This window comes from Rhinolophus ferrumequinum, chromosome 10, assembly GCF_004115265.2.
Source record: "Rhinolophus ferrumequinum isolate MPI-CBG mRhiFer1 chromosome 10, mRhiFer1_v1.p, whole genome shotgun sequence".
In the NCBI taxonomy this organism is placed as follows: Eukaryota; Metazoa; Chordata; class Mammalia; order Chiroptera; family Rhinolophidae; genus Rhinolophus; species Rhinolophus ferrumequinum.
Window position 1 is genome coordinate 14,204,993 of NC_046293.1, and position 19,951 is coordinate 14,224,943.

Consider the following 19,951-nt stretch of genomic DNA (forward strand, 5'->3'; position numbering starts at 1 on the left):
TTGAAAAGAATCACCCTGGCTGCTATGAGGATAACAGAGTATAGCAGGGCAGGAAGGAAGCAGGGAGACCACTTGGGAGGCCAAGGCGGGAATTCAGGCTGTAGATGGTGCTGTTTGTCCTGGGGTTGTGCTGGTGGCCTGTGCCGGTGGCTAGAACGCGTCTGTGCAGAGCAGTGGGGGTGTTCCTCGTGAATCCTGTCTTGGGGATACACTGTGACGTGCAGCTTTCTGATTGCCATGTCTGGGCGTAAGAAGATTACCTGGGGTAGATGTACATGAATAAGAACACAGTGTCATAAAGACCCTCAGGAAAATCCCCAAATGGAACTTGAGGCTCTGCTATCTCACTGTACTTAATTTTCCTTTGCCAAGAGAACAGATGGGACTAGTGGATGACAACCATTGCTCTTAAGGAAGGCATGCCAAGATGACTGCCTCAGTTTAGTTTACATGCTTCCAGCTTTGAGGAAGAAAAATCCAATTCTAACTGGCTTAAACGGTGAGGAAATCATCTCGTAACAGGAAGTCCAGCAGTATTCTGTGTGCTTCCACGTTTTCATATGCATGTCTTCAGAGACAGAACCCCCTGACCTGCTTCACTCTCTCTTTTTTCTCTTCTACTGTACTGTGAAATGTACTTATTTATCATGTTGATTAATATTGTCTTTCTTCCTCCATTAAAATTAAGCTCTCTGAAGGCAGGGATCACTGTGTTATTTAACTTACGTATCCTAAGAGTCTACAATGGTGCCTGAAAGAGTGTAGGCACTTCATAAATATTTTTTGAATGAATGAGTAAAAGGATGAAATATTTTCCTTTGGATCCCAAATGAAGCAAAAGGAAGGTCATGATGGGCTCACAATGTCTCTCCTGGGGAAATAAGAACAAAGTCAGGAAACTCTCCATTTGCTGGAATAGTTTCCTTGTGGCCCCTGAAGGGACAAGGCTGTAAAGTACAAACCAAACCTAAAAATTCATTCAGCAAACAAATTGTTTGTTTCTCAACCGTTGAATGAGGAATGCCACGTTCAAGATCAAATGCTCTTCAGGCCTGACCAAGTGGTGGGTATCACTTGACAATGCACTTGGTAAAGATTAAAATGTGTGTGGTTCCTCCAGACTGATCTCTGCCTCTGGACTCTGTGTCTTGACCAGTAGCACCCTAACTTTGGCAGACCCTGCCCACATGAGGAAAACAAGAAGCACTGGGCACCATTTCCTTGAGGCTGCAGATGTGGTCAATTCATTTTATTTGAGGCCTGCGTATTAAGCCTTACTTCCCTATGTTCTGGGGACTATGGAAGATGCCAGGGGTACAACAATGACCAAGAGTCTTGATAGGCTCTCAAGATTAGTGAAGGGATTTAGTGAGGCAGCCAGTGTCCTGCAAGACACAAACATATAAACAGTGGTTGTAATCAAATGTTATAAGTGTGGTATTGGGCGTTGTTGCCAGGTAATGGTGGAAGGAGTGATTAGCTCCATGTGGGGGGAACAGATAAGACTGCAGAGGAGAGGGGCAAAGGGAGAGTTTTGAAGGCTGAATAGGAGTTTACCAGGCAAACTGGAGAGGACAGAGTGACACTTCAGAAAGAGCAAATGGAAGGTACAAAGACATGGATGTTTGAAGCAGCAATGTGTCTTTAGAGAACTACAACTGGTTATGTATTTCTGGAGTACAAAGTACCAGTAGGGGAATTACCAAAATTAGGGCTGGCGAGCTGGGCAAAGGCCAGAGTATTAATACTTTCTATGCTTTGATAAGGGACTGGGGTTTGTTTTAGGGAATGAGTTTTCATAAAGAGAGTGAAAGGGTCATATTTGTATTTAAAAAGATCACCCTGGCATCCAGGGTCCAGATGGAATTGGGAAAGGCAAACAGAAGTCAAGGAGGGCCATTCACATAGGCAAAATAACAAAACTTGGCAGTTTCCCACACTTCCCAGTAGGTGGAGCAAGTAGGCCAGAACAGCTTGGTTGCTGGCTGTGGAGCATGGAGAAAGAAGAGAACAAGAGAAAGCACCAGGAGAAATTGTTTTCATGAGCAGAAAGCTTCTAAGTCAGGTGCTCTTCACTCTGGAAGTAATTGTATTGATTTAAAAAAATTCTCCAGAAAATACTAGAAGTCACCAAAACGTCCACAAATAGGGAACACATTCAAAATCACAAAACATTCACATACTGGATTACCAGGAAGCCGTTTAAAGGAATGAGGAAGATTTGCGTACACCCGTGAAAAAAAGTCCTAGTGAAAAAAAGCAAGTTGTAAAATAGTGTATAATATGATGTAGACATTTGTACAAATGTCTAGAAAGATGAACATAAAATTCCTATGAGTGGTCATTTCAAGAGGATTTTGGGCTATTGATTTTGTGAGTGAGTGTGCATCTAAGAGTGTTATTGAGGTATAGTTGGCATACAATAAGCTGCACATATTAAAAGTGTGTAAGTTAACAAGTTTTGACATTCGTATATACCTCTGAAACCATCACTACAATCACAATAGTGAATATATATCCATCACCCTCACAAGTTTCTTCATATTTCTTTGTAATCCTGCTCTACCTTCCTCCTCGGTCCCGCATTGCCCAGGCAAGCACTGATTTGCTTTCTATCGCGGAAAGTTTGCATTTTCCAGAATTTTACATAAATTTATTGACATAAATACAATACGTCGTATTTTTGGTCTTCGTTTTTTCATTTAGCAAAATTCATTTAAGATTCATCCCTGCTGTTAAGTGAAAAATGATTTATTCCTTTTAATTGCTGAATAGCATTCCATCCTATGGATGTATCACAATTTGCTTTTCATTCATCTGCTGGATTGTTACTAGTTTTGGGCTAGGACAAATAAAGCTGCTAGGTTCACATTCATGCAGCAGTCTTTTATTTGCATATGCTTTTATTTCTCTTTCGTAAATACCTACGAGTGAAGTGGCTGGATCATACAGTGGGTGTGTGTTTAACTTTTTTTAAAAACCCGCAAAATTGGTTTCTGACGTGATTGTACAATTCCACGTCCCACCAGCATTGTTTCTCTGGCATTCCAGTTTCTCTGGCATGATCAGATTTTTCAATTTTAGCTCTTCTAATGGGTAGTTCAAACTTTCACTTCTTTAATGATTAATGATGTACATTTTTCATATACTAATTTGCCATCTGTAGATCTCCGTAGGTGAAGAGTCTATTCAAATTTTTGTAGGCCGTTGACATTTATATTTCACTTTATACTTCATAAAGTTTTAAATGTCATGATGACCATATATCTCTTTTATAATAAAAAAGACTAATTGAAAATATCTCAACCCAGAATACAACAATAATTACAATTTGAACTTTAAACTTATTATTAGTATATTATGCTAGAGTGAAGGAAAATTCCAATTATATCCTTAAAAGATAAAATATTTGGTTTCCAGTCTCAAATTACAAGGAAAAGGCCTTAAAACCATTATGATTTTTATTTCCAGAGATCATTGCTTTTGCGAGGTACCACAAGTTTAGACTCAAATGAACCTGATGCAAACTCCATCCCGCTCTTCTACTATCGGCTGTGGGATCTGGGGCAAATTCTCAGGGCTTTAATTTTCTTTTTAAAAAAATCTGACATGTCATTTACCTCATAGGTTCATTTTGAGGATAAAATTTGATGTTACATTGTATTTAGCACAATAACTAGCATGTAATATGTGTTCCACAAATATTAAAATTTCTATGACAAGCAGTGTGTGTGTCTTGACAACTGATTGTTCAAATTTCACACTATGGCTAAATAAAGCACAGTCACAGCGTTTTGTAAAGGAACTGTTGAAATCAGTGTCAAGATAGGCAATATCCTTTGTAATAACAGAGATCACCAGACTTCCCCTGCCCCCATTTATTTTTAAAGAATCTAAAAGAAGAGCTCTGGTTTGCATTTGGTTTTGACAGAGGAAAAAAAACAAAAACAAAAACGGAAACTTAGGTTGAAAATGGACTTTAGTGAGCATCTTAGCACATGTTGACTTTTTTTTCGGAGAACCCTCAATATCCTCTGTTGCTCAATGCACCCCGTGGTCTTGCAGATGCTCGTGGTACCCTGCAGGGTGGTGCAGAGCTAATCTGCATGTTTCAAAGCGGGGTTATTATCAAGTTAGGTTCACTGGGGTTAGTGTCTGTCCTAAGTGCTATGTACTGTGTAATGCAATGGAAAACCTTGGCAGCCACAGCCAAAGAGAAGCTTGTGGAAGGGAAATGTGGGGACCACCAGCTGAACCCATGGCTAGAGAAAGGAACCCAGAACTCAAGACTCCTACTTGTCTGGCTCTGGACTCTCAAAGGGGCCCAAATCTACAGGCTTCATCCCTTCCAGCCCTATGGCCCTTTGCCCCCATCTCTACTATAGCACCAATGACCTGGTATGGGGGTTACTTGTTCCATAAGCTGTGAGTTCTTAAAGAAATTAATGATTAAGTTCTTAAGGATTGTTGCTTGTGTGTTTTTCCAATTTTGTATACCGTCAGCATCAGGCACAAAGCAGGTTCTCAATTAAATTCATAGATTGAAGTGTAACAGAGGAGGATAAAATGTTTGCTATCCACCAGCACAACTGCCTTGTAAGAAGAATGGATTTGGTTTCAGTGAAAGATCCTTTTGTTCAGCTGGGTACCTGCAAGGGTCAAGAGCTGAGCCTGGAGTTTGGGCCTTGAGTGAGCTGAATAGCTCTGTGTAACAGAGAGAAGAACTTGGAGCTGGGTGTGGCGTGAGGGTGGGGTAGGAAGGCAAAGGGGAGGGAGGGTGAGAGGGAGAGGACCTAGGAAGATACTCATAGGGAAAAGCAGCCAATAAACAATACATCTTTGGGCCCTGGTAGCCAAAGTGTTTTGTTTTGTTTTCCCAGGGTTGTTTAACATTCACGCTGAAGTTGTTTGAATTTCAACAGTGTAAACCTCTCCTCACCCGCCAATATCTTTGATAAAGTCTACATATTCAGATTGCCTTGTAGTGTGGGTTTTCTGCAGAAACCAAGGAAGGGGCTGAATTTCCATCTGGGTCAAAGACAGAAAGGCGAGACCATTTCCTGAACAAACTAGTCAGTGGAGTCGGAGTTGGAGGCAGAAGCAGCCCTAAGAAAGTAAACTGAAGAAAGTAAGCGGGAATCATGGGTAAGGTTTTTAAACTTCCCTTAGGACATGAATTTGGGAGTTTCTAGCTCATTTATCTTATGATGCAGAGAGGTTGCAGCTGACATCTGGGATGCAAAAGGAAGGAGAGGAAGAAAAGGAGGAAAGAACCAGAGTGAGGAGAAGATGCCCTTCCTACCCTCAGGCTTTCTGGTCTATTTGAGTATAAATCCTGTATATATGAAAAGATTTTCATTAATGTAGGACAGTGTAAAAGTCCATGAAGGGAGCAAACATCAGTGTCAGTATTTGGGGACAAAAAGCAGAAGTTCTCATAAAGAGGTAAGCCTGGAACTAGACTTGAAGGATGGATCTGCTGCTTAAAAGAAGTTTAAAAATATATACACACAGAAATATATATAATTATATGTTAATTAAACATATAGTTATGTTTCTTCTCTTATTTAGGAGGGGGATTGAATAAGTGCTTTGGCTCTGAAATCAAACAGACCAGGCTCTAAATCCTGGCTGTCAGCCTGTGACTTTGGGCAAGTTACTTAAGTTCTCTGAGCCTCAGTTCCTTCATTTGTAAATTGGAGCTAATAAAAGGACTCACCTCATAGGGTTGCTGGGAGATTTAAATAAAATAATCTATGAAAAATGTTTAGCATGGGGCCTGGCACAAGATAAATACTGAGTAATCATTCCATAAATGGTATCCGTTTTTATGTCAGTTTATGGAACACACTTTGGAAAATATGAAGAAAAGCAGAACTAAAAACCATCAACAGTTTCACCACCCAAAGAAGAAAACCACAGTTAACATTTTGGAGAACACCTTGCTAGTTTTCTAGTCAATGCATAGCTTAGTTTGCCTTTTTATCTTTTTGTATTGCCAGCCCTTCTGAATATAAAACTTAAATCCTAATTTTTATCTAGTTAACATAGGATTTCCCCATCTTAGTATAATCTCTTCAAAACATTTTTAATGACTGGGACACATTAAATCAAATTCATGTATTGTAATTTACTTAATCATGCTCTTATTGTTAGACATTTGTGTGGATTCCAGGTGTTTTTTTCCCTATTCTAAATAACTCAGTACTAAACAAGTCTGTGCATAAACCTCTTCTTTTATTTTGTATTATTTCTTTAGATACTATTCACAGAAATGAAATCACTGATGTAGAAAGTATCAATAGTTTTAATGTTCCTACTTATTGTCAAAAGAATTCTGAGGGCACCTGGAGGAGGGGCTTCTGTCTCCACACGCTTCCCTTATGCCCTTCTTTTTGGCCTCTTTTTGAAGGGGAGGAATGTGATTAACCAGAGGCCCAGGTACTCAGTGTGGCGGTCACTGGGGAGAAAGGTCTGGAGACAGGTATAATTTCTCTTTTCCTCTGTCAATCTGTTGAATACAATGTGAGAGAAAAGCTAAAGCTGACCCAGAGCATGAACTTCTGGAGGACGCGTGGACATTACCTTTGCTTTCTTTTCTCCCATGTGGCCAATAGGCCTGGGACCCTCGGTCGCCCCTGCCAGGGCTCATTTCTAGGTTCGAAGGTAAATGCATTTTCTCTTGACACCTTTCTGTGGCTCCATCTCATCGAGCACTGATGGATATGCACTTCCACTTTTCCTTGCAAACTGGTCGACCCAACATTGCAGGCTGGTGAGAAGGCAGCCCCCTTCAGTGTCTAGCTGTGACTCTGTAGAACAGTTTCATGCATCAGAGTCCTGTTTTGAGGTGCAGCCTAAAGCCCAGCTAGAAATAAAGCTCCCCCTTGGGATTTACCTCCCTGGGGGAACTGCCTGGAGAGGTTTCATCTATAAACTGGGGATAATAAAAGTCTCAGGTGGGATTTAGGTGCTCTCAGCATCAGGCTGCATTGCCCAACATTCTTCAGATTGCTACTGATAGAAATCCAGCCCAGGTACCTTAAGGAAAGTGGTGTGTTGGTGAATGTTCCACAAAAATAAAAGCCCTGATTTGCAGTGTTTGGGTATTTCCCTGGGCTAGAAACTCCCCCATGGCCCTAGAGTCAATATTTCTACTGGGGCTGATTTCAAGCTCCAACTGTTTAACAACCAGTTCCTAAAATTCCTGAAAATTTAACATTAGGCTCTTGTGAGCCCAAAGGAGCCCACTCTGGTGTACACTCGGGGAGGGGATGAGTGACTCATGTCATCAACATGGGAGAAGAGCAGGGACATAGAAAATGACCTCAGGAATGACGGGAAGCAGGGAATCTATTCCCCACAGGATTCTCTCTGCAAACAAACCTATTGTTTTTTCTACTGCAGATAATAGTCTCTCTGTATTTCAAGAGATATGACTGATGGCAGTTTCCAGAGTCACATCCTTGCAGATTCATACCAAAGAAAAGGGAGGGCTTTTCTTCCATCTAGCACTGGTTTGGAAAATCCCAGTGAACGGCTGACTGTGTACTTTCCCCTTGGATCAGAGTGCAGGTTTACACAACAGCTGTGTGAACGGCCTTGATTCCCACTACAATTACCATTTCAATACTCTCAGAGCCTGGTTCCCATCTCTACTAGTCTCCAAACTGGCTGAATCTATGACAGCACGAAGGAGCTGTTTTACCCTACCCACTTGGCATTATATTTATAGTTCTTTTTTTAAAATCTCAACTCATTTCATAGACAAAATAATAAGCCATTGGTATTTTAAATATTTCTGTTTTTTTATATCACAAATGAGGTTAGCAATATGCTTCTATGGGTTAAATAACCATATTTCCTCTTTTGTGAATCATTGTCATGTCTTTTGTTCCTTCATATCCTGGAGTTTTAAGTTTTCTTTAAACAATCTCTTCATTCAACAAATACTTACTGATCTGCTATTATAGGCCCAAGTATCTATAGACACAGAAATTATAATAGCAAACCAGACAGGGTTCCAGTCTTCAGAGCACGTAACTCTATTTGTATGGCCTTTTTAGGTAATAATATGCTAACATTTGCTTTTCCTATTTACAACACTTATTTTTCCTATATTCTTTCCTTATTCTTCAAAATAGTCTTACATTTTCATGCAGTTAAATCTGATATACTTTCCCTTTTTAATAAAACCCTTTTCTTCTATGCTTTTTTCCTTTCCTTTAAAAAATGTATTTCCTATTTGCCTAGGCTTGAAACTTTTGTATTCAACGATTTAACTCATCTGTAATTTGTCACAGTGTGTGGGTGAGCTGAGCATCTAAATTGGTCATTTTTTTTCAAACATTTAACACTTAATGAAGACTCCCCTTCTCCACTGATTTGTGACGATGACAGAGAGAATTTTAACTGATGGAGAGGTGAGGTAGAGGGCTGCTGAAGGGCAATTGGAATTGCTCAGTTTAGGGAATTGGTCTGGGGCACGATGAGGAAGGGGGAATACAGGACATTAATGGGGGGCGGAGTTTGTCTGGAATAAAGGGTCCACACAGTGTAGTGACTCTTAACCAGAGATGGACACACCTGTTGATGGGAGGATGAAGTACCCACGGCTGGGCCCTGCCATGAGTAGGTCTGATACGCTGCCCGGGTTCATCTGTTTTTTCAAAGCTCCCTGGGAACTGCTGATGTAGGAAATTGTGGGGCATAAAGCTCATCAGACAAGTAGGAAGCAGATCAAGAGGGATGTCAATGCCAAGCTGAATTCACTTGTAGGTCCAGGAAGCCTCTGAGGGGACAGCAGAACTAGCATGGACTTTGACTCAGGCAGACATAGGTTTCAATCCCATTTTTGACATTCACAGACTGTGTTATTGGGGCAGATCACTGGTCCTCTCTCAGTCTCATTTTTCTGTCGTAAACAGACTTAATACTATTTGTCTGGTAGGGTTGTGATGCTTCAGTGGCAAATCAAGTATAAAATGGCTGGCTCAGCACCTGACTCCTTAATTCATTCTCTTTTCTTCCTCTTGAGTGAGCCTTGCGCTCACGCCAGATCTGCTTCATAGCTGCCTTTGGGATGAAATGACTCAAGACATTTCTAGAGGAAACATGCAAGTATGTGTCAGGATGAGAAATGGAAAGAGGTCCACGTTTTCCTTCAATCCCAGAGGTTTCAGAAACCTTCAGACAGACTGCACCTTTTTGGAAAGGAACCCTTCTTCCTGAGAGAAATGGAGAGAAGCTTTGAACCTCACAAAGCTCCTGACTTCATAAACTTGGCAAAGGCAAAACCTGGCTTCACTGCAGGCCACCTCGGCTCAGTAGCAAAGATAATCCCAGCCCCTGGGCAGCTTACCCTATAAACCAAAGACAGCTGTTGTGTGAAAATAACACAGGCACAGTCATTTTAATAAAAATTCTCATGCAAATCTGTTTACAGAGCAAAGAATCTCCTTCCTTGAGGATGGTGTGGAGACAGAGTCCAGAGCGCAGTTTCCAGGCTCTTGGCCTCACATGGAAAGGTGCTGGCTCGGTTATTAGATGGCCATCAGGTGTAATCAGATGGCCATCCGCTGTGGCTGGGTGGCCATCAGCTGTTACCGGTTAGCCATTAGCCCCTACCGTAACTGCCATGGCTACGCTAGGGAATTGGTTGGTTGGCAGAGAAGCAGAGGGCGGATTGCTCATCGTGTGGAGCCTGCTTCCTGTATCTCCAACCCAGCAGCCAGCGAGCCTATAGTGGTATGAACCCCCTATCAATGGCTCTGTGGGTGTTCCTTTTTGGCCTCACCATATCCTGCGTTCTTATGCAGGGAGCAGGAGCAGAGACCCCGCATGACAGATGGAAAAATGCCATTAATTCTCAGAAGATCCATCTGCCTTAATTTCATATCGTTGATATTCGTTCAGTGATTTGACAAATATTTATTGATACCAGTTCTGTTTGTTAACTACTTTGGAGCTGGCCTCTACATAGTACTCATTTAAAACTGGTTTTCCAACCTGTATTACAAGTTGACAGCAAATATTTTAGGATGGTTTGGAATCAGATACACGTGGTCTGAAACCCTGAGTCATGATAGGGGTGAGCTGTGTGACTTTGGGCCAATTGCTAAAACACTCTGGGTCCTAGCCATCTTTTTCTCTAAAATGAGAATGTCTTTTTACTCTTAAGTCAGTGTTCTCTTCCTGAAAGAGCAGCATTTGATTGGATGAAGAGGAGGAAACAGCTCATTCATTCTGGAAGACAGGACTTGTGTGGAACTAGAGAGGAGCGAGAGGCCAACCTGCCCATTGGGGAGGGTATGTTTGGGAATAATAAGAGATAACATTAGGACAGTCAAAGAAGTGACCTGCTGCTTTGTACACTGTTCACACCCCAAAAGCCGGGCTTTAGGACAGGTGTCTTGGAAGCCCCTGGAAGCAGGAACAGAGAGGCTTAAGCTGCAGGGGGATGAATGAATTTAGAGTCATGTGGCAACTGAACTGAAAGCTTCCTACGAGTAGTTCTTGTCAGCTTTGCCTTCATTAGACATCAGAGGAATAGATCAAGAGAGGGATGGGATTTTTTTCAACTGAAGAAAGAACAAAGGAACCTAGGTTATTGAAACAAGAGGGACTTAAATTAGATAGTAACGCTGAGTTGCTCACTCTGAGAAAACTACAAGAGTATCCTATGTCATTAAAGAGTCTCCTTTCTAAGAGACTTGAAATCTCCTGGCTGGCAGAGGCTCAAATGCGAGTTCATTAGTTCATTAGTGACTCTCAATCTCTTCAACATACTGGGTAAGTTTCCTGAATTACTGTGACAGTCATTGTGTTTGAAGGTTTCCTGGTGAGCTCCCCATTCCCTCACTCTCATCCACCCCCATCCAGGCATAAAACTTTTCAGAGGCAAATCTCAGGCTCTTAGTTCCACAGATGCTGGGTCTCAGGTGACATCCCCTTAAAGTCAATGAGGATGCTGGGCCCAGAGCCCAGGAACTCACCATTCCTCTAAGGGGGTCCCTATAAAACTGAGGGGCCCAGAACTGATCAGAAGTCACAGAATCAGAACTGCTGGATTCCCCTCGCTATCTTTTTGAAAGTTGAGGAATTCAACCAAAGCTTTGTAATACTGCGTTTACATCCGATTCTGGTATCACTTTAAGACCTAAGGATTTTCAGAGCAAAGGCCAATGTAAGGAAACAATATCGTGCTTCCCCGAAAATAAGACGTAGCCGGACTATCAGGTCTAATGCGTCTTTTGGAGCAAAAATTAATATAAGACCCTGATTATATTATGTTATGTCATATCATATCATATCATATCATATCATATCATATCATATCATATCATATCATAAGACCAGGTCTTATATTAACTTTTGCTCCAAAAGATGCATTAGAGCTGATGGTCTGGCTAGGTCTTATTTTCGGGGAAACATGGTAAGTCTCCAAAGCAGCTAAACCTCAAGGGATAACCAAGGGATAATGGTTAGGGACACCAGTCTGCACAGGACAGTGAGATTCAGTTCATCAAGCAGTTACCGAGCTCTGACCAGCTGCCAGGTCTTGGTTTGGGTACTGGGTGGTGGTGGTGGGAAAGATCCAGAGATAATAGTGATAATAACAATGATAATAAAAAACGGCAGCATGTGCTGGAAACTGACAACGTGCCAGGCATTTTGCTCATTTATTCATTTATTCAATAAATAGTGGGGGCTTCATAAGTACTTGTTGGGTGAATTGCTTACTCAACCCAGCTACACTTGCCTCCTCTCTACTTCTCGGATGCACCTCAGGGCCTGCATTCACTCCTTCTCTATCTGGCAGGCTCTTCTTCCAGATTTTTGCATGGATGGCTCCTTTACTTCCTTCAGGACTTTATGCAAATATCACTTTCTTGGTGAGGTCTCCTTGGCCACTTAATCTAAAATTGCAACCTCCTTTCAATTCCACAGCCTTCCTGCTTCCCTTTCCCATTTTATTTCCCCCGCCCTTAGCATTCTCTAGCATACTGTCGCGCGGGAGAGCCTGCTCACAGCGCCATGTGTCATGCGGGGCGGCCTGCGGGGTCTCAGCTCCCGCTCCCCACACAAGAACACATGACATGGTGAGGCCAGAAAGGAACACCCACGGAGCCATAGAAGTCATAGTCACACCACTGTAGTCTCGTTGGCAGCTGGGTTGGAGACACAGGAAGCAGGAGCCACACTATCTGCAACCTGCTGTCCACTTCTCTGCAATCTGCAACCCGCACTCCACCGTGCTGACTGCAGTCCGTCCTTGCCAGCCACCACCTTCTTGCTAGCCCCCATTTTCTGCTAGCAAAGCCATGGCAATTATATTAGTGGCCAATGGCTCACTGGTTACAGCTGATGGCCAACTAGCCACAGCTGACAGCCATCTACTACCTGAGCCAGCACCCGTCCACGTTGAGGCCGAGAGCCTGGAAACTGCTCTCTGGGGCTCTGTCCCCACACTCCACCCCTACAGGGTCTCGCCTCACAATCTACGCGACAAGCGTCTTCTGCGAGGGTCCCTGTGCAAGGAGCCTGGAGGTGGATGCAGTATCCTGGACTCAACCAGGGCTCTCAGGGCACCGCCACTCTCTCTGGGCACAGCCAGACTTCCTGGACACAGCCAGGGCTCTCAGGGCACTGCCACTCTCTCTGGGCACAGCCAGACTTCCTGGGCTCAGCCAGGGCCACTCAGGGCACTGCCACTCTCTCTGGACACAGCCAGACTTCCTGGGCTCAGCCAGGGCCACTCAGGGCACCGCCACTCTCTCTGGGCAAGGCCCGACTTCTTGGGCTCAGCCAGGGCTCTCAGGGTACCACCAGTCTTTCTGGGCACAACCAGTCTTCCTGCGCATAGCCAGTCTTTCTATTTTCCACGGCGGCTGGTCGAGACACAAAAGCTAACATCCGCCAGTTCCACTACATGGTGGTGTGTTCCCAAGGAAACAGTCAAGTGGTCCATTAAATTAGGGATGGAAGGCATTTCCCCACAGTCCATAGTCATTCGCCAGGGCTGTGCATTAGCCTCACAATGTGTGCCCTCTCTGCAGGGCAAGGGCTCCAAGTCCTCCCCAACCTGGGGGTGAGGGCCTCAGCAAGCACTTCCCAGCCCACAGGGCCGCAATGTCCTTTGCTTTCTCCGGCCTTTGCTGGTTGGGGAACTGTCTACATCTTACCAACCCTCCATGGGGTCCAGCTCTCCGGCAGCTGCTCCTCCTGGTCTTCCTGAGACAGTGTTCATATGCACAAACTGCTCCACCGCCCTTTGGAGAGCTTTGGCCGGCACCATACCCTGTTCGCTGCGCCATGTGTCATGTGGGGCGGCCTGTGGGGTCTCAGCTCCCGCTCCCCACACAAGAACACAGGATATGGTGAGGCCAAAAAGGAACACCCACGGAGCCATAGATAGGGGAGTCATACCACTGTAGTCTCGCTGCCAGCTGGGTTGGAGACATGGGAAGCAGGAGCCACACTATCTGCAACCTGCTGTCCACTTCTCTGCAATCTGCAACCCGCCCTGCAAAGCGGGTTGCGGGCAATCTGCAAAGCACAATGCCGTGCTGACTGCAGTCCGCCCTTGCCAGCCACCATCTCCTTGCTAGCCCCCATTTTCTGCTAGCAAAGCCATGGCAGTTATATTAGTGGCCAATGGCTCACTGGTTACAGCTGACGGCCATCTACTACCTGAGCCAGCCCCCGTCCACGTGAGGCCGAGAGCCTGGAAACTGCTCTCTGGGATCTGTCCCCACACATACTACAGTTACTAATGTGCTATTGCCTGGTCTCCTTCGCTGGCATTAGAGCTCCGTGAGGGTAGGGATTTTGGACTCTGTTCACTGCTCGAGTCCCCTTGCCTAGGTCAGATGATCAAATTTGTTCAATGCATGAATCGAATGAGGTATTTTCTCAGTGTCCATTATGCACCCAACAATAAGCACTAAGGCAGTGCAGTGAACAAGGCAGGCAGGTTTTTGCCCTCTAGAGGTCCGTAGCCTGGTAGGGATAAGAAATTACACTAATTACATAATAATCTCCATTCAGCCGAAACAGAGCACGCTGGGTGCTTTACTGATACTATTTCACAGAATCCTCATAACAACCCTAGGCCATTGGGACTATAAGCCACAGTTTATAGACACTGTTTTACTTTGTTCTGTAGCTGAAAATATCCAGATAAGCTCTGAATTATAGAGGGGCTGGCTTTATTTAGTTGAAACATATTAATGATAATTATGTATCCGTAGCTTTCAGTTTTCATGGTCTTTTTCATATTCATTACTTTCTACGAACCCTGCAAAGTATTCATCCTACTCTACAAATGTGGAAACTGAGGACTAGAAAAGTTAGATAACTTTCCAGAACCACACAACCTAGTTAGTTTTCCAGATAGGGTCACACCCAATCTTTAGTCCTGTTCCTCAGAAGGAGGAAGTGATGGAGGGACCGGGCACCTGGTCAGAGCTCGGTAACTGCGTGGTGAACTGGTGTCCCTAACCGTTAACACCTGGTTATCCCTTAACGTTTAGCTGCATCGGAGACTTATTGTTTCCTTACATTGGCCTTTGCTCTGAAAATCCTTAGGTCTGAAAGTGATACCAGAGTTGTATGTAAATGCAGTATTACATCACTTTGGTTGAATTCCTCTACTTTCAAAAAGTGAGGGAAGGACCAATGGGTGGGGGAGAGAGGTGGTCCGGGTCTAGATTTTCCTAGAGAAGGAGGAGGTTAGGACTTTCAGGTTGGAGGGCCCAGGAAAAGAGCTTGAATAAAGAACAAAGGCTTGTAGGTGGCCGTAATTGCAGGGAGACACAGGTTGAATAGAATTCTAGGTGGGAGGGGAGGCAGAGTTCCCACACCCTCTTCCCACACACACTCCTGTCTTTGTGGTTAGATGCTTGTAAGGAGATATGGGAGATTCTTGAGCAAGGCTGGGGCAGGATGAAGATGGTCTCTGGGGAGTAGGGTTTTTACAGCAACTCTTCCATCCCATTTACTTAGGAATCCATCATATCCACACACCTCTTCTACGTTTTGGTTAAATTAGCAACACACATTTATAACATGCTATCTGAACCTATCATAACACATTACATTTCCACACAATACCTCCTTCTAAACTTTCAAAACGTTGACACTTTCCCAACACCCTCACCCCCTAAAGCGTGGGTACCCTAACAGTGGGAGATGCTGAGAATGAGAAGCCTAGCATTGTAAGTTACATACGCCATAGCCATCCAATTATCCATCCACCATGTACTGACGGATAATCGGATGGATCAGGCAGTATGTAACCCCCACAGTCTGGGCAGACTGCCTGGCACTCAGGGATAAGAAAAGGGACAAATCACAGTCTCTGTCCTGAAAGCTCTAGTTTGGATGATGGTTAAGTAAGTAGGCAATTACAATACATCACAGTAAGTGCTCTGACCCATCTGGGAGCTGGGGGAGCACCCAGGAGGGACACTTATACAGGTTGGGGGTGGGCGCAGGAAAAGGGTCAAGGAAGCTGAGTTCCTTAGAGAGGATGGCAAATTAGGGCACCTGTAGGAAAGCTCATCTGGCTACATAGAGTAAGAAAGGATTTGAGGGAGGTATGAGACCAGAGAGAGAAGCAGAGACCAGGTTATGAAAGGTTTTTAAATTTTATGCTAAGGCAATGGTTCTCATTCTATCTATCATCTATCTATCTATCTGTCTATCTATCTATCTATCTATCTATCTATCTATCTATCTATCTATCTATCTGCCTACAACACACCTAAGGGGTGAAACATATGTCCATCAGCAGCATAGTGAGAAGGAGCAGGTGTAGAGATGAATTGCTAGTGTCAGGTTGAGATACAGCCCTGCCCAACCCTTCCCAGGTTGAGATTCACGATGCTTACTTACCAAAAGTCTGGATTTTTATCGGAAGGCTGACTGGCCTTGCAGAAGCTACTTCGTCCCACTAGGCTTTGTCTTATTTGTCTATACATTCATGTGCTAGTGGAGAATGTGAGCTCTAGGATCAACTGCTTAGCTTCCAGCCTGACTCCTACCATTCTCAAGCTGTGTCACCTTGCGTCAGTTGTCCACCCTCATCGGTAACCTGGACCAGCACTACTGTGGTGCCTACATCAAAGGCTCACTGAAGATGGTAGGAGGTCAGACAAGCTAAGCTCCTGGCAGTGACTGGCACGCAGTAAGTGATCAGTAAATGACAACTTACTGTGAGATTGCAACTCCCCTGCAGCTTAAGTGTTAGCAATCATCCTTCGTCGTCATCGTCATCATCATCATATTGAAGTTCTAAGAGGTCATTCCTCACGAGGCTCCTCCACTCCTTCTTCATGGTTGTCTTACGAAAGAGAAGGCTCTCCATAGAGGGATTTTAACAATGTGAAACTCATAACATTTATTGAGTTTCTCACTTGGTGCCAGAGATTGTTCTGGGTACTCGGGGATACAAGAGTGAGCTAAATAAAGTTCCCAGTCATGCAACTTGCAATCTAATGAGGAAAGGCAGGTGATAATAATTAAATAAGCAGCTATGTAGTATGTCAGAATAAAATGATTATTATAGTGAAAAATAAAGAGGAGAAAGAAGGATAGAGGGTCTCAGGTTGGGCAGTGATTTTACAGAAGATGGTCAAGGAAGAGCACTCCTAGAGGTGACCTTTGAATTGAGGATGAAGGTCACTGCAATGGGGGTACCTGGGGGTAAAGTTCATAGGGCACAGGGAACAAAATTCCAAAGGGCCCAAGGTAGGCACATACCTGGCATACTGAGGAGCAATAAGGAGGCCTCTGTGACTGGATGGCAGTGATCAAAGGGGTGAGTAAGAAGGGGTGCGATCAGAGAGGACAGCAGGGGGTCAGAACATGGGGGTGGTGGAGGTCATTGTAAAAACTTTGCGTTTTACTCCCACTGACTTGGAAAGTCCCTGGAGGGTTTTAGAAAAAGATGTGACATCATCTGACATATTTCTAGGGATTGCTCTGGCTAGTGTGTTGAAAACAGACCACAGGGCAGCAAGTGCTTAGGCAGAGAGACCAGGATAATGTTATTTCAATAACGCAAGTGTGATCTGGTGGTGACTTAGACCAGTGGGTAGTGGTGCAGGCCACAGGAAGGGGGAGATGTTGGAGACATGCTGAAGGTAAAGACAGTGAGATTTGCTAATATATTGCTTTGAGTGTGTGTGGATGGGTGAGCAAAAGAGAGGAGTCAAGGATGATTCCTGAGCCACTTAACAGGTGTTATTGGCATGTGGTGGGATGAGGAAGACTAAGGGTGGAGCAGATGTGGAGGAGAAAGTCAACGTAACTTTCACATTGCCTCAACAATGTAGGTTCTATGGTCATCTTCCATAAAAACTGGGACTCAGTGAGGTGAAGCCTGTGATCTAGAAGCCCCATTCGGTGCTAGGAGCTCCAAGAAATAATTCCTCTACTTCATGGAGCTAAAGGATTTGGAGCTCGGCAACTCCTGGGAGTGTGAACCACTGAGGCTGGGAAGGGTGGACCTGGCTCTCCAGAACCAAACTATAAAGGAGGCCCCCACCTCTAACACATATTCTGTTTGCACGTACCCTGTTTACACACACCCAGTTTGCTGGGCTTCAGGCTCATGCCTTGGGCTCTGGGGGTCTTGCAACCTGGAACGGAGAAAAGGCTATCAGCAATAATAGGGATTTTCTATTTAGGCATTCTAACTGAAATGCAGAAAACCCAGAGGGCTGCAGGCTTACAAAGCTCTACCTTGTAATTTATGATCCATATAGTCCACCAGTGTTCAGAAGCGGCTGTGCGCATGCTGTAGGAAGGAAGAGAGGTCTCCAGCTCCTCTTGTCCACACATTCCTGACCATCCAACACACGTTACGGAGGATAAAGAGGAAAAGGGCTAGAGAAGAAACCAGCAGGAAAAGAAGGGAAACTTCCTCTAAATGCATGCTGTGCTGACTCAGAAATAGGGTAGAAGAAGGGAAACCTCCATGAAGACCCGTTGGTGGCTTCCTGCCCCAGAAGATGCACTTCCAAGACTACTTACCAACCTCCTCTGGGTGCAGCCAAACACCGCAGTGGAACCACCCTTCGTTGGAAAACACTGCCTGCTTTTTCAAGTTCAACACATCAGAGCCTGTGGTCTATAAGCCACCTATGTTGCTGGGAGCCCCAAGAAATAAAGATGAAAGAAAATCATTGAAATGTGGACATAGAAGGCAGCTATACTTTCACTCAGTGACTCTGCAAATTGTGTTAGCTACCGTTTTATTCACTGAACACTGCTACGTGCCCAGTGTGAAGTGGTGTCTCTCTCATTTAATCCTTGCAACAATCTGGTGAAGTAGTTTTTCCTTTTTCTTTTTTTCTTCTTTTTTTAAGGAAGGTGCAGCTCACAGTGGCCCATGCAGGGATCGAACGGGCAACCTTGGTGTTGTTAGCACCATGTTCTAACCAACTGAGCTAACCAGCCACCCCCTGAAGTAGTTCTTATTACCACCATCTCACAGATGAAGACACAGAGGTTCAGAGAGGTCACACTCCCCAGTCAGTCATGGAGCTGCATCTGAACCCAGGCCAGTCTATCCCAGGCCGTGTGTCTTAACCACTATACGTCACTACCTTCCAGAGGAAAAGGAGGAGGGGGATACATTGAAAATAGTAACAGTCCCCACTCCCTCCCCTCTGTTTCCAGCGCTCAGTAGAGGAGAAAGTTGTGGAACTTCTATTCTCATATCTGGCCTATAGTCTAAATCAACTTAAAAATTTTAAAATATTTAAGTATTTCTAACAACAATCAGATGACTGTTTTCTCTAAGGAATAGATTAATCTAATAATAGAAAAGGTCTTTAGAGATGTAGAAGGGGTGACCTTGAAATCCAGACAGGGGGTTAAGTACACTTCTCAAGGCCACAGTTAGTTTGGTGGCAGAACAAAAGCTGAAAAAGCAGGGCCTACCAGGCCAGAGCTTGGGGCAGCCCAAAGCTGCTTTGCAAGTTATCACTGTCTCCGCCTTAATGTGGATGGCTTGCTTGTGGAGGACGATAGCTTTTTTGTGTGCTAGAGATTTTAAACACAGCCTGAACTTAGCTGAAGTTTTTAAACAAGATTTTTCTACCACCTTCTGATGAGTTCGTGTTCTGTTTTCCTCTGCCATCTCCTTCCCCTGCCCTCCTCACCATAGGTCAGTGCTGTGTGCCCTGTTGAACTATGATTTTTCTACTACAGCTCCTGGTATTTAGCTGGAGTGGAGACGTTCCTCTCTGTCTGGGGCAAATGATTATATTTCTAGAACTTGCTATAATTGACTCCAGCTGCCCACACTAATAGTGACTCTCCTGCCTTGCTGGCTGGTTTCTACAGACCTCTGCCATCTGGACCCATTCCACTTAGCTCAATGCTTTCTTCCCTATACCGAAGCATATACACCCTTCAAGGTCAGACAGGTGTCCTGGGTGCACCCCATTTCCGCCACAGAAATATCTTCCCTGCTCTCCTCCTATGCAAATTCATTCCTCAAGGTTTTGCTCAAGAACTTGCTGCCTCAGACTTCCCCAAGTGCAGCCCAGGGGTTTGCTTTCCAAGTTCCCTTTACATTTATAGTCTCAACCACATAATTTCGCCTTCAAAATGTTTCTGCACATTTCTCTAAATGTAATGCAGGCACCTTGAGGGCAGGAACACACGTGTTCATTCATTCCCTAGAGATTTTTAAAAAGCATCTTATAAGGTGAGATACAAAGAGAAATATAAGCAATGGTTGCTTCTTGTTCTCAAGGAGGGGAGAGTCTAATAGTTTGCAGACATCTGTCTGGCACATACTGGGCCCTAAACAAAGGTTTACTATATATATACACACCAGGTGTGCCAAAAAAATGTATACACATGACTTGTATCCATCTTTTGTTATTGGTATATATTATACAATTTTAATACAGTTTTTTCCTCTCTTAAAATG

General features: G+C 44.1%; 1 non-coding gene across 1 annotated transcript; it reads right to left on the minus strand.

Moving 5' to 3' along the window:
• Positions 1 to 18,391: 18,391 nt before the first annotated feature.
• TRNAV-AAC (transfer RNA valine (anticodon AAC)) lies at positions 18,392 to 18,465 on the minus strand. The gene has a single exon. It is a non-coding gene; the product is annotated as a tRNA-Val (tRNA).
• Between the last annotated feature and the right edge of the window lie 1,486 nt (positions 18,466 to 19,951).